This window comes from Microtus ochrogaster, chromosome 6, assembly GCF_000317375.1.
Source record: "Microtus ochrogaster isolate Prairie Vole_2 chromosome 6, MicOch1.0, whole genome shotgun sequence".
Lineage (NCBI taxonomy): Eukaryota > Metazoa > Chordata > Mammalia > Rodentia > Cricetidae > Microtus > Microtus ochrogaster.
In genome coordinates, this window is record NC_022013.1 from 47933606 (window position 1) to 47944653 (window position 11048).

The window sequence follows — 11048 nt, forward strand, 5'->3', positions numbered from 1 at the left end:
CTCACAGAGGGCACACTTCACAGAGTCACACAGTCCAGCCTCGCTCATAGTCCAGGCGCTCACAGAGGGCACACTTCACAGAGTCACACAGTCCATCCTATGCTCATAATCCAGTTGCTCACAGAGGGCACACTTCACAGAGCAGTTATGCTCTTGCATAGTAACCTTCTCCTGTATAGCTGCAAAATGCATGAGAGGGGACCAAGAACACCAAGCCAGGCCAAGATCCTGCTTCTGATAGTTTGGCCATTTGCTCTGGTGGTCATTGCTCCTAAAACTGTAAATCCCACATCCCCCCCCTCCCCAACCAGTTGCATTGACTGCATTCTCTGCAGTGTTGTTTACCATTGGTGTTTTGTTAAATATTGTGTCCTCAAAGCAAGTAGATCAGTTTACAAGGACAGAAGTGCCTCTAACTGAGAGACGCCTAGAGAAAGGTTCACCTTGCCATGGAATTTTGAGATCCACAAGATTAGAGATGGTTTAGCTTGGACTTGTCATTTTCTCACAACAAAAAAACACAAGACAAAAAACAAAAACAAAACCTAAAGACCAAAGAAGTTAAATGACTTGTCCAAAGAATTCAGTAAATGGCAATACAGACAAGATTCTGTTCCAATCCCTTCTTCCCTGAATGTAAAGCTACAGACTCAGGAGTTTATGAGTACCATTTTCTGGATGCTTCTAGGATGCGTTAACAGCAATGGTGACTGGGAAAGGCACACTTGTTCTTAGAACCCCTGAATTCTCTATAAGTTATTCTAAATTCTAAGGTCTGTAATAATAGAAGTATTGTGGTTTTCCTTAGGTTCTGAGGAAATCTCATAAGCTAATAGATTCAGGCATGCCTTCATTAAATACTTTGGAGAGAAATGGAGTCTAAGCCAATGTAAGTTCCAGCTGATTTATTGCACATAGTTGTTTCCTCTAGATTTACCAAAACTGCCTCATCAACACTAGATAGCAGGTATGTCGTATCCCCAGTGTATAGACCTCAAACTGAAAGGCTAAGTGGGCGCTAACTGCAACAAGTGAGAGCTCACTGTCTTTCTTAATTTGTTCTCCCCTCCCGAGCCTTCTTCGTTTTGAGACGAGGTCTCTGTAGCCCATGCCAGTCTCAAACTCAGTGCAATCCTCCTGCTTCAGACTCTCGAGTGCTAGGATTACAGAGACAAACCACCAAACCCGGCCTTTTGGTTGTCTAAAGACTTGTTTAGCAATCTGCAGTTTCTAACTAACAGGCAATTCATAAGTAAGCCAGAAGGAGTTCCAGAAAGCTACATCGCTACTGTAAGGCCTGGCAGGGCATGGCACAGAAACACACTGGATTGCTCTTACGCTAGCTTACCAGTTTCCAAATGCTTAAATTATTAAAGTTATTTTAACTTAATTCAAACAAGGTAGTCCTAGATCTCAAAAATGCTGTGTCCACCCCCAACTCTACCCCATTACTTGAAGTGACTGAGAAGATTCCTGATGTGTTATCCCAGGATTTCCTGCGGGCCTTCACCTGTGTGCACACAGATCAGTCTTCATGTGTGTGGGGTTTTCTCTATCTAAAATGGACGTGCACCCTCTTAGTGCTGTTTTAGAAATATGTCCATTTCCAGTCTCATTTGACAGCGCAGTATTTTGTAATTTATGCATGGCCCTTTATTTGCAGAGTTCCATTTCCCCTTTTTTATTATTGCTAGCATTACTATGTAGAACATTCTACATGTTTCACATAGAACGTATGCAAAGATATGTGCATTCAAAATGTTGGTGACTACACACTTAGCAGTGGTGTTAGAGGGCAGCTCTGGCCTCCCTTTTGTGCGAAGCTAAATTACAGCGGTGGCAGCCAGCCAGTATAGCCCGCCTCCTCAATCCCGTGCTCTTGTTCCCCCTTCCGCACAAAATTAGAGCTGGCTCTGCTGTCCCATCAGCTGCTGAAAGCCATCACGTGGTCTTCTGAGGCTTCTCACGAAAGGCCTTGACTCCTGGATTGCTGACTCTGGGGAAGCCAGTCTCTGTGACACTGGAATAATCTAGCCAGCTCAGGAAAAGGTGAAGCCTCACTCCGACAGCCAGGACGCACTAGCCATTTCAGGGTGGCTCGGAGACTGCAGCCTCCTGAGAGCATGCTCCCCAAATCAGAGCCGGCTCACTCAGGACCAGGACTGCTACATTCCTGATGTGTGCCTCAAGCATCACTGACCTTAAGGCACATGGAGTGATTTTGTTTTGCAGAAATATATAGCGAAAATAGCAGTGCTATTTTTACGTTTTTGAAGGATGGAAAAATATCTAGTTTTAATTTCCATTTCTACGTTTACTATGAAGTTTGTTTTTCAGATACCACTTTGCTTAGCTATTTTTGCTTACTGCTTAACTTTCTGTTTACTTATGTTTCTTAACAAAATTGCACGCCAATATTAAGAATACAGTGAAGTCAGGCAGTGGTGGTACACACCTTTAATCCCAGCACTTGAGAGGCAGAAGTAGGCGGATCTCTGTGCATTTGAGGCCCACCTGATCTACAGAGAGACTTCCCAGGATGGGCTCCAAAGCTGCACAGAGACACCTTGCTCAACAAAACAAAACAACAACAATAAAAAGAGTACGCTGGTGTTTTTAATAACATGTGGACTCAGGTGCACACACCAACATCGTCACCTGTTCTGGTGCATGAGTTCATTATTCAGATATTTTGTGTTTAACATCGGGGCTCCTCACAGTTCCCTTCCTGCTTGTCCTCTTGTGGACAACCTGGTGATGGCAATGCCTGCTGTGCCCTTGAAAACACTGGAGCTTTCTTGTGCTCTCTCTGCAGAGAGAGCAACCTCTGTTTCTGCATCCTGGTGCCTTGTTTGTCTCAATTCTCTCCCATGTTCATGGCTTTTCTTTAAATGTTTGCTGTATTTACGGTTAGGGAGCAAGCTGATCCTGTCAGCAGGCAGCCTGGGCTTCAGAACACCTTTGCAGCTTTCCTTAGCACCGCTTCCCTGGGGATGGTGGCCTGCAGGGCAGTGTAAGCAGGGGAGGGCATGGCATTCAGTTTGAGCTTTGCCCACAGGCTGCAGCCGCTTTCCGTGGGCAGAGACTACTTGGAAGACTTTACCTCACTCACCTGCGTGAAAGTTCCTTTGTTGCAAGGATTTTCTTTCTTCCCCTGGAGTCCTTTCTTACATAAAACATTTACATGATTCCAAAAATGTCCAGAGGAATGTCCAGAATTTGCCTTCTCCCCACGGGTAACCATATGTATTCCTTTGAATGTCTTCCTTTTTTCTTTTTCTTCTCTCCTTTGAAAATGTAAGCAAAACCCACCTCTCCTTGATTCACTACAGCTATTATAAAATACTGTAAGGGTCTTAACCTTGCCTTTCTGTTTTGCTTTGTTGGGGTTTAAGATTGAGTCTCAGTGGTAGCCCTGGCTAGCCTTGAACTCTGACCCCTTCTGCCTAAGCTCCCAAAGTTGCAGGAGTTTACTTTCTGTACATCTGTTCCACAACTCCTCCATTCATATTTCCCCAACTTACTCTTGAAGAGCTTCTTCCTGTTTTCTACAGTAGTGTATAGTGGTTCACAGCGGGGCTTTGTCTCCAGTCTTTTTCAACAGAGTCTTTAACAGGAAATCTGGATTCGGGGTGTATATTGAGAAACGAGGCAGGGTGGCCCGCTGTGTCTGTACAGACTCATACTTCCTGTGCAGGTGCAGCCGGCAAAGCCTCTCTAGAGTGGGGTGTCTGGAGGCCCCAATCCCCATACATCCCCCACTGCAGTGAAGTCTCCTGCCAGTCACTCCTCACAAACATGTTTTAAGAACCCATGTTTTTAAATATTCTGATTCTGTGTAGATCAACTGGAAAAATCAAAGCTAAATCAAAAATACATTTCACATTTTTTGATCATTCATTGATTTTTTTTTTGTGTGTGTGTGTGTGTAAAGTCCTATATAAAAGTTACTTGCCTAGGAGTGACGTACAGGAATGTTCCCTGTATATGGATGTGTTTATATTTCAGACATTTAATATAACTGCCTTGTATTATGAGTTGCTTAAAGCAAGATGATTTGACATGCTGAGTAACCTGTGAAGAGGCGGCAAGCTGCATTACATGTGGTTAGGATCCGTGAATAGGTGGCTTCAGCTTCTGGTAATCATTATTCTTATCAAGCCCGGGATGTAGGCTGTATGGGAATAACTGTCTCTATAGCATACACCTTTCCTCAAGTCCCGGAATGGGCTGTGTGGGAATAACTGTCTCTATGGCACACACCTTTCCTCAACTCCTCACAATGTAGGCACACACCTTTCCTCAACTCCCGGAATGTAGGCTGTGTGGGAATAACTGTCTCTATAGCACACACCTTTCCTCAACTCCCGGAATGGGCTGTGTGGGAATAACTGTCTCTATAGCACACACCTTTCCTCAACTCGCAATCGCCCATGAAACAAATGGACTCCGTTCTTTTTGCCGTCTCCAAATTCATACTGGGAGTGGCTCTCAGTATGTTTTGTAAGGAATATCCCCAGTGCATTTTGGGAAAGGCTCTCTGCAGAGTTGGCCATCCAAATCATCATTAGAAGCTGGCCATGGTGACACATACTTGTAATTCCAGTACCCAGGAACTCGGGAGACTGTAACAGGACCGAGGCATCAGGCTAGTCTAACTTTATAGAAAGACCCTATTTTTAAAAGGGACTCATTATTATCCTTAGATGTTAATCTTAGATACCCCTGCTATTATTTAGTAGCCTACTATTAAGAACCAACACAAGAAAGAACAAGTAATAAAACTAAGGACAGCAAAGTGTGAGACAATGCACTCTCTTCTCAAGAGTGGATGGACCTTGGAGCTGGAGAGACGACTCTGTGGTTAAGAGTTCATCCTGCTCTTTTATAGAACCTGACTTTAGCTCCTGGCAACCATATTGACATGCTGAGCTCGCAATTGCCTGTCACTCCAGCTCCAAGGGACCTGACACCCTCTTCTGTCTTCCATGAGTCCGTGCATGCAAAGCAATATCCACCCCCCACATAAATAAATAATAAATCATTAAGTAATATAAACCCTGTCATTCATCTGTTTATCATCTAATTAAAAACAATAGTACCAAAGCCTCTTTGGACCCTCTTGTTCCCATCTTCCCTTCTCCAGAGGTGCTTCTCAGTGTCTCTTTGGTACCCAGGTAGCTCGGTTCTCCCTTCTCCAAAAGCACCTGCCTTCAGAAATTTAGTTTGTTTACTCTGCAGTCTCTTGCTGTGCACCGCAACTGCTAACACACTACAGATGTGAACATCTGCAAGTCTGTGTAAATGGCAGGAAGCATCACACATGGTGCTCTGCAAGCCGCTGTCCCAGTCATTGGTGAGTTCTGGACACAGAGTTTGTCCCTCATCATCACGCATCATCCTATCACGTAAGGGTACCCGCCTTGTTTCTTTCTTGGCACCCTGATGTGTTCATCAGAAAACACACAACACACACTGGAAGCCATCCTCTCTGTAAGGTGTGTTCAGGAAGATGACCATTTTCTACTACTTTCTAATTGCTAAAGTCATGCCTATCGGAGAGGGCCTTAGCGGGAAGAAAGCAAAGTCGCTGGGGAGACATGAAGAACAGTGTGCTGAAGGCTGATCTTGAAGATGACCAAGAGAGGGCAATGCATGTGACTGCAGAGATCTTACAGTTTGGGAAATGTTTAGGCTTGGGGGAAGTAAATGTTTGGAAAGGAAGGCATTTTTCTCATACTGAATGCTTGAGTGGAGAGACACTGTCGTCTGAAATGTTATAGTGTCGCTTGCAGATGTAAAAGACTCAAAAAGCAAAAGGGGCTTTGATCCTCCTTTAGTAAACACAGCCAGCAAAGAGCTTACGCGTCTTGTAAACTCAGATTTGAAACATTAAATGCTGAAGCAGAATGATGGCAGGGCTTTGGAACATGAATGGCGAGGTAGCTGAACTCAAGAGCTTTACGGCTGAGGAAATGAAGCCCCACTTTCCCCAGGATCCAGACCATCTCAGGGCACCAGAGGCGTTCGTACTGACTTGGAGCTGTGGCCCGTGGCTCCAGCATTTCCTTAATAAAATATTGTTTTCTGGATATACCAAGTCGCAGATGAGCTGCCCTAAGACACGTTGAGAGCCTAAAATCTGCCCTCCTTTAGGGGCAGGGTTGTGGGCATCTTGCTCTATAGCCTTGTCCACCTGGCACTCACAATTCTCCTGCCTCAGACTCCCAACCAGGCTTCTGCTCTCCAGATAAGTTGGAGCAACTGAACTCCCAGTTAGGTGAGCTGCACCCTTCACCCTCTCTCCCTCCATGTTCCAGAGAATCCTGTGGTGCTGTGCTCACAGGGTCATACAAAGGAAGCATGATTCTTAAAACTGGAAACATCTGATTTCTCAAACTCTTCATATGATAAATCATGAGGTTTAAAAGTTTATTATTTATGGAAACTTCATTTTTGCTTTATGAGTATAAGTTAATTTTTTCTCAGATTGAATGCAGAGTTGGGTTTAAGCCTTGTTTTCTGATAAAAGCATAATTTTTGTTCCACCCATTGCAGAATGAGTTGCATAAAGATTAAATTATACTTCTATTTATGAAATAATTCCTTCCGTGAACTGTTGGTGAATGTTTTACAATAAGAGTTCCTAAATAGAATCAGGAAGGAAAGAAATTACAAAATGTGCATTTGATATCTCTGCTACTTAGCATTTCTTTTTCCTGAAGCTTAGAGCCTGGGAGCTTTTGGCATATCAGATTTAGGATCTGCATCCCACCATAGGGCCAGGACTGGTCTCGCCATAGAATGACTATTGCATCTCACCAGAAGAAGGAGGCACTCCAGGGTAGACCTCTGGGCCACACAGGTAATTTTACGTCAAAATTCTTAGACTCGGGCTTCTTCCACCTTTCCTGAGTGTGAGGCACTGCATACACCAGGCTACTTGACCTGCAAGCTTCCAGAAGCTCTGTCTCCTCCTCCCATCTTGCCACAGAAATACTGGTTTTGCACACGTGGTTTTGCACACAGTTTTAAGTGTGCTCTGGATATTCACACTCAGGTTCTCACACTTGCTTAGCATCTTCTAGCCTCTTGTTACTTTTTTTTTCCTGGCAGGCTCTCATTCTGTAGCCCAGGCTACCCTGGAGCTCTGCATGTGCCCATTCTCCTGCATTAGCCTTCAAGTGCTGGGGTTCCAGATGTGAGCTATGATGCCCTGACTCTAGTGCTCTCCTTTTTTTTAAAGGAAGAAGCCAGGCCATAAACAAGCTAGCCATTTCTAGACTCATAGCTAATATTTGGGATATTACAATGGTTACGGTGATTACATTTCTTATTTTACCAATGTGTTTTGCCCTTAGAATTCCCCATGATATTATGGAGGCCTTTGCTTGTATGTTGGTTCTAATGAAAAAGGAGTGATTTCAGCTTTCTCTAGTTCCTTCTCTAGGACCAAGTTTACAGAGAATATGGGGAAAATAAGGGCTGTTCTTGAATCACGGCCCACTTCTCTTTTGTTTGTCTGATTTGTGCGTTCACTCTGAAGCTATTGTGCAGAAGCACAGGTAGTTAACTCCATAACTTGAAGCTATCGTACCTGGCCAAGACAAGGTCCCATGTTGGCTAGCCACCTCGATAATGTGATTATGTGGCCAGTTTGCTGCTTTGTTTGTGCCAGATTTTCTGAGACAGAACAAATGGCAAGAGAAGAAAATACTTTTTGAGAAATTGAGACTACCCAGAACAGTCCCCAGACGATGTTGCTTACAGCCCAGTTTCCTGAACTAGTGACACCTGGAAATGTCACCACTATGTTTTACTGTCAGTAGGCTACTGAAAGCCTTCCTATCTCCTGTCAGGCCTGGACACCTCCTACATGTCCTGTGTAGGACCCTACACTGTAAGGGCCGCTCCCTCTAAGGGCAGCGCTAAGATAGACGGGGTGGGAACTGTGTAAGCAGAAGGTCTGGGCTGCTTAACTGAGTTTTACAGTTTGAAGTGAAAGCTGCTGGGGCTTGTGATCCATGTGCAGGGGATGCAGGGATGCCCTTTGCATTAGAATTTCAAGTCTAGTGCAGGGGATACAGATGCAGGGATGCCCTTTGCATCTCATCTAAACATCCAATGAATGACATATGGCTCTCCTCCTAGCACCGTTTGCTTATTCCATGGATGAATGAAATACCTTGATTGGAAAGGCCTTCCATCATCCATGACAGACCTGTTTGGCATTGCAGGGTGGCTGTGAGTTTTCAGGGACGTGGGACTGTACGTCTGATGGCTAAGTGCAGCGGTGCCCCAGCGCTGCCGGCTGATGCATGAAAATGTAGCTATAGAGACTTCAGTCCCCAGAGCTCAGAGAGCCACCAGAGACTGTGGCAGATGATGATTAACTCAGCCCCATGCAAGGCATGGGTGGGCCCCTATCTCCTGTCACTTGGCAATGGAGGCAGCATTTACCTGTATCAACTGTACAGATGTAGATGGCATTGCCTAGGTATTAAAGACATGGCTAAACCCCAGTTTTCTGTCATAGACAATATACCTTGCTATTCATAATTAGCAGGAGGTAACTGTGTTGATTAAGAGATTGCCGGTTTCCAGCAAGCCTTATCTAATTATTAGTAGACACTGTGAGGGGGAAAATCACACAGCAGATGAGTGACCGTCAGGAAGGCATCCCACGCCAATGCCAAGGCTAAGCTGCAGTGAGTCCCTTTCCACCTTCCTTGCCTTCATTCATGTTGGCCCTGAAACCTTCTCCATTCCCTCCTGTTCATTCTCAAAACATCAGTGTCTTCACCCTTTCCTTTCCAATCCCACAGCACAGACATTGGCTTCTGTAGCTGGTGTCTCACTTTCCAGAACATTCTCCATAGCACTGCAGACATCTCTTCAAGAGTCTGCTGAATCATATCTATGTCCTCAGCTCAAGTACATCCACTGCTCTTCACAGCTTAAGTCCTAATTCTGTTCCTGGCACATAGTTGTCACCAACCAGTGAATGCTGGATGGACCAGCTCAGACAACTTTCCAGTTCATTTCAGGTTGTACCGGTGATTCCTACAGGTAAACTCTTAGTCGTGGAAACTGACTATCATTTAAAGTACCAGGGCCTGTATGGTGTTGACAATGAAATAGCTAAAGAAATTAACACTGAAGCTACATTTCTCTCTAGTGAAGAATCTGGAGTCACCACTTGGACCTCATTGAAGCCTTGATCACTGCACCAGTATGGTTCAAGTGGAGGTGTGAATTTCAACAATCCTCACTTGAAAGCCATATTTTCTACTTCTCTGTGCAAACTCAACCTGCCTTACTGATTTATTGTTTAGGTTCATCCAATGTGCCTGTCTTCTGTCACACATAAAGGATTATAATGTTGGGCTTGGGATTACTGGATGGATGTTTGCAAATCAGCTGAGTATGTGAGCATGTGGATTTCAGCCATTGTAATAGTTACTGCTGATGTGCCAAAAATACCTGACAACAGTAATTGAAGAAGGGAAAGGGTTCCTTGGGCTGACTATCTGGGGACTCAGTTTATCATGACAGGGAAGATCTGGGGGCAGGAACATGAGGTGGCTGGTGACATTGTGTATACAATTTGAATGATGGGTATGAATGCCCATGCTCAGATGGCCTTTGGATATTTTCCTTTTTACTCAATGTGTATCATAACCTATAAAATAGCACCTCCCACATTCAGGTTCTCTTACAGACATGCCCAGAGGATAAATGGCAATGAAAATTAGCTGTCATATGGTGGCCTTACTGAGAATGGCTTCCATAGGCTCAAATGTTTGAATATTTGGTCCTCAGTGAGTGAGACCATTTGGAAAGGATTTGGGGCTGTGACTTTGTGGAAGGAGGTATGTCATCAGAGGCGGACTTTGGAGCTTCAAAAGCCCATACAGTTAGCAAACACTCTCTGCCTGATTTTGTGGGTAGATAAATGAGCTCTCAGCTACTGCTCCAGTGCCATGGCTGCCTTCCAGCCATCATGCTCCCATCATAATGCTCACAGACTCTGATCCTCTGAAATCATAAGCGCCAAATAAATCTTTCTTCTGTAAGTGGCCTTAGTCATGGTGTCTTATCATAACAATATAAAAGTAACTAAGACACATCATAACCACTTTTGCCTAAAAAGAAATCTAGATGCAGCATTGAAGTTTGCACTGGGGTTGGGGGCTACCTTCCACGGGCCCTTTAGTGGTTTTCTTTTTTTTTAATACTTATTTATTTATTATGTATACAATATTCTGTCTGTGTGTATGTCTGCAGACCAGAAGAGGGCACCAGACCTCATTCCAGATGGTTGTGAGCCACCATGTGGTTGCCGGGAATTGAACTCAGGACCTTTGGAAGAGCAGGCAATGCTCTTAATCACTGAGCCATCTCTCCAGCCCCCCCTTTAGTGGTTTTCAAAGCTGAGACAATTTAACCTTAAGCAAAGCATCAAAGAATCTTAGAATAATCATTTGATCCAGATAAAAATAGTACACATCATGAAAGCTTGCAAGTTGTGTAAAATCTGTGAATTGATTGAAATGGCCCCTGCGGATCCCATGTATGGAGTCCGCTCACAACCCTGGCTGATATCCCACTCTGCTAAGTGACAGGGTAGGTATCAGAACCCTAACTGTCAGCTGACAACACAGCTCTGTTTTTATGTCTTCCTGGATGACACTGACCAGTCACTGAAAACACTGGAAATGAAGTTGATTCAGTAATTCTGGCTAGTATTAGATGGCTCTAGGTAACTGGCTATATATGCATATTCCTTTGACCCCTAGCTCAGAAATCTCTCCGCTTTTCTGATTTCATACGCTGTCTTTCCTAATTGTAGGGTGAGTGTCAAGCTGCCCATATGCCAAGTACTGAGGGAGATGTAGGAAGTCAGCTTCTGCTTCAAAGTTATTTAAAACACTCTTAATTCTTCTCTCAAGAAACTAGACCATAAAAGGCTAATCAACCCAATTATAAAATGGGGCACTGAGCTGAACAGAGAATTCTCAACAGAAGAAGTTCAAATGGCCAAAAGA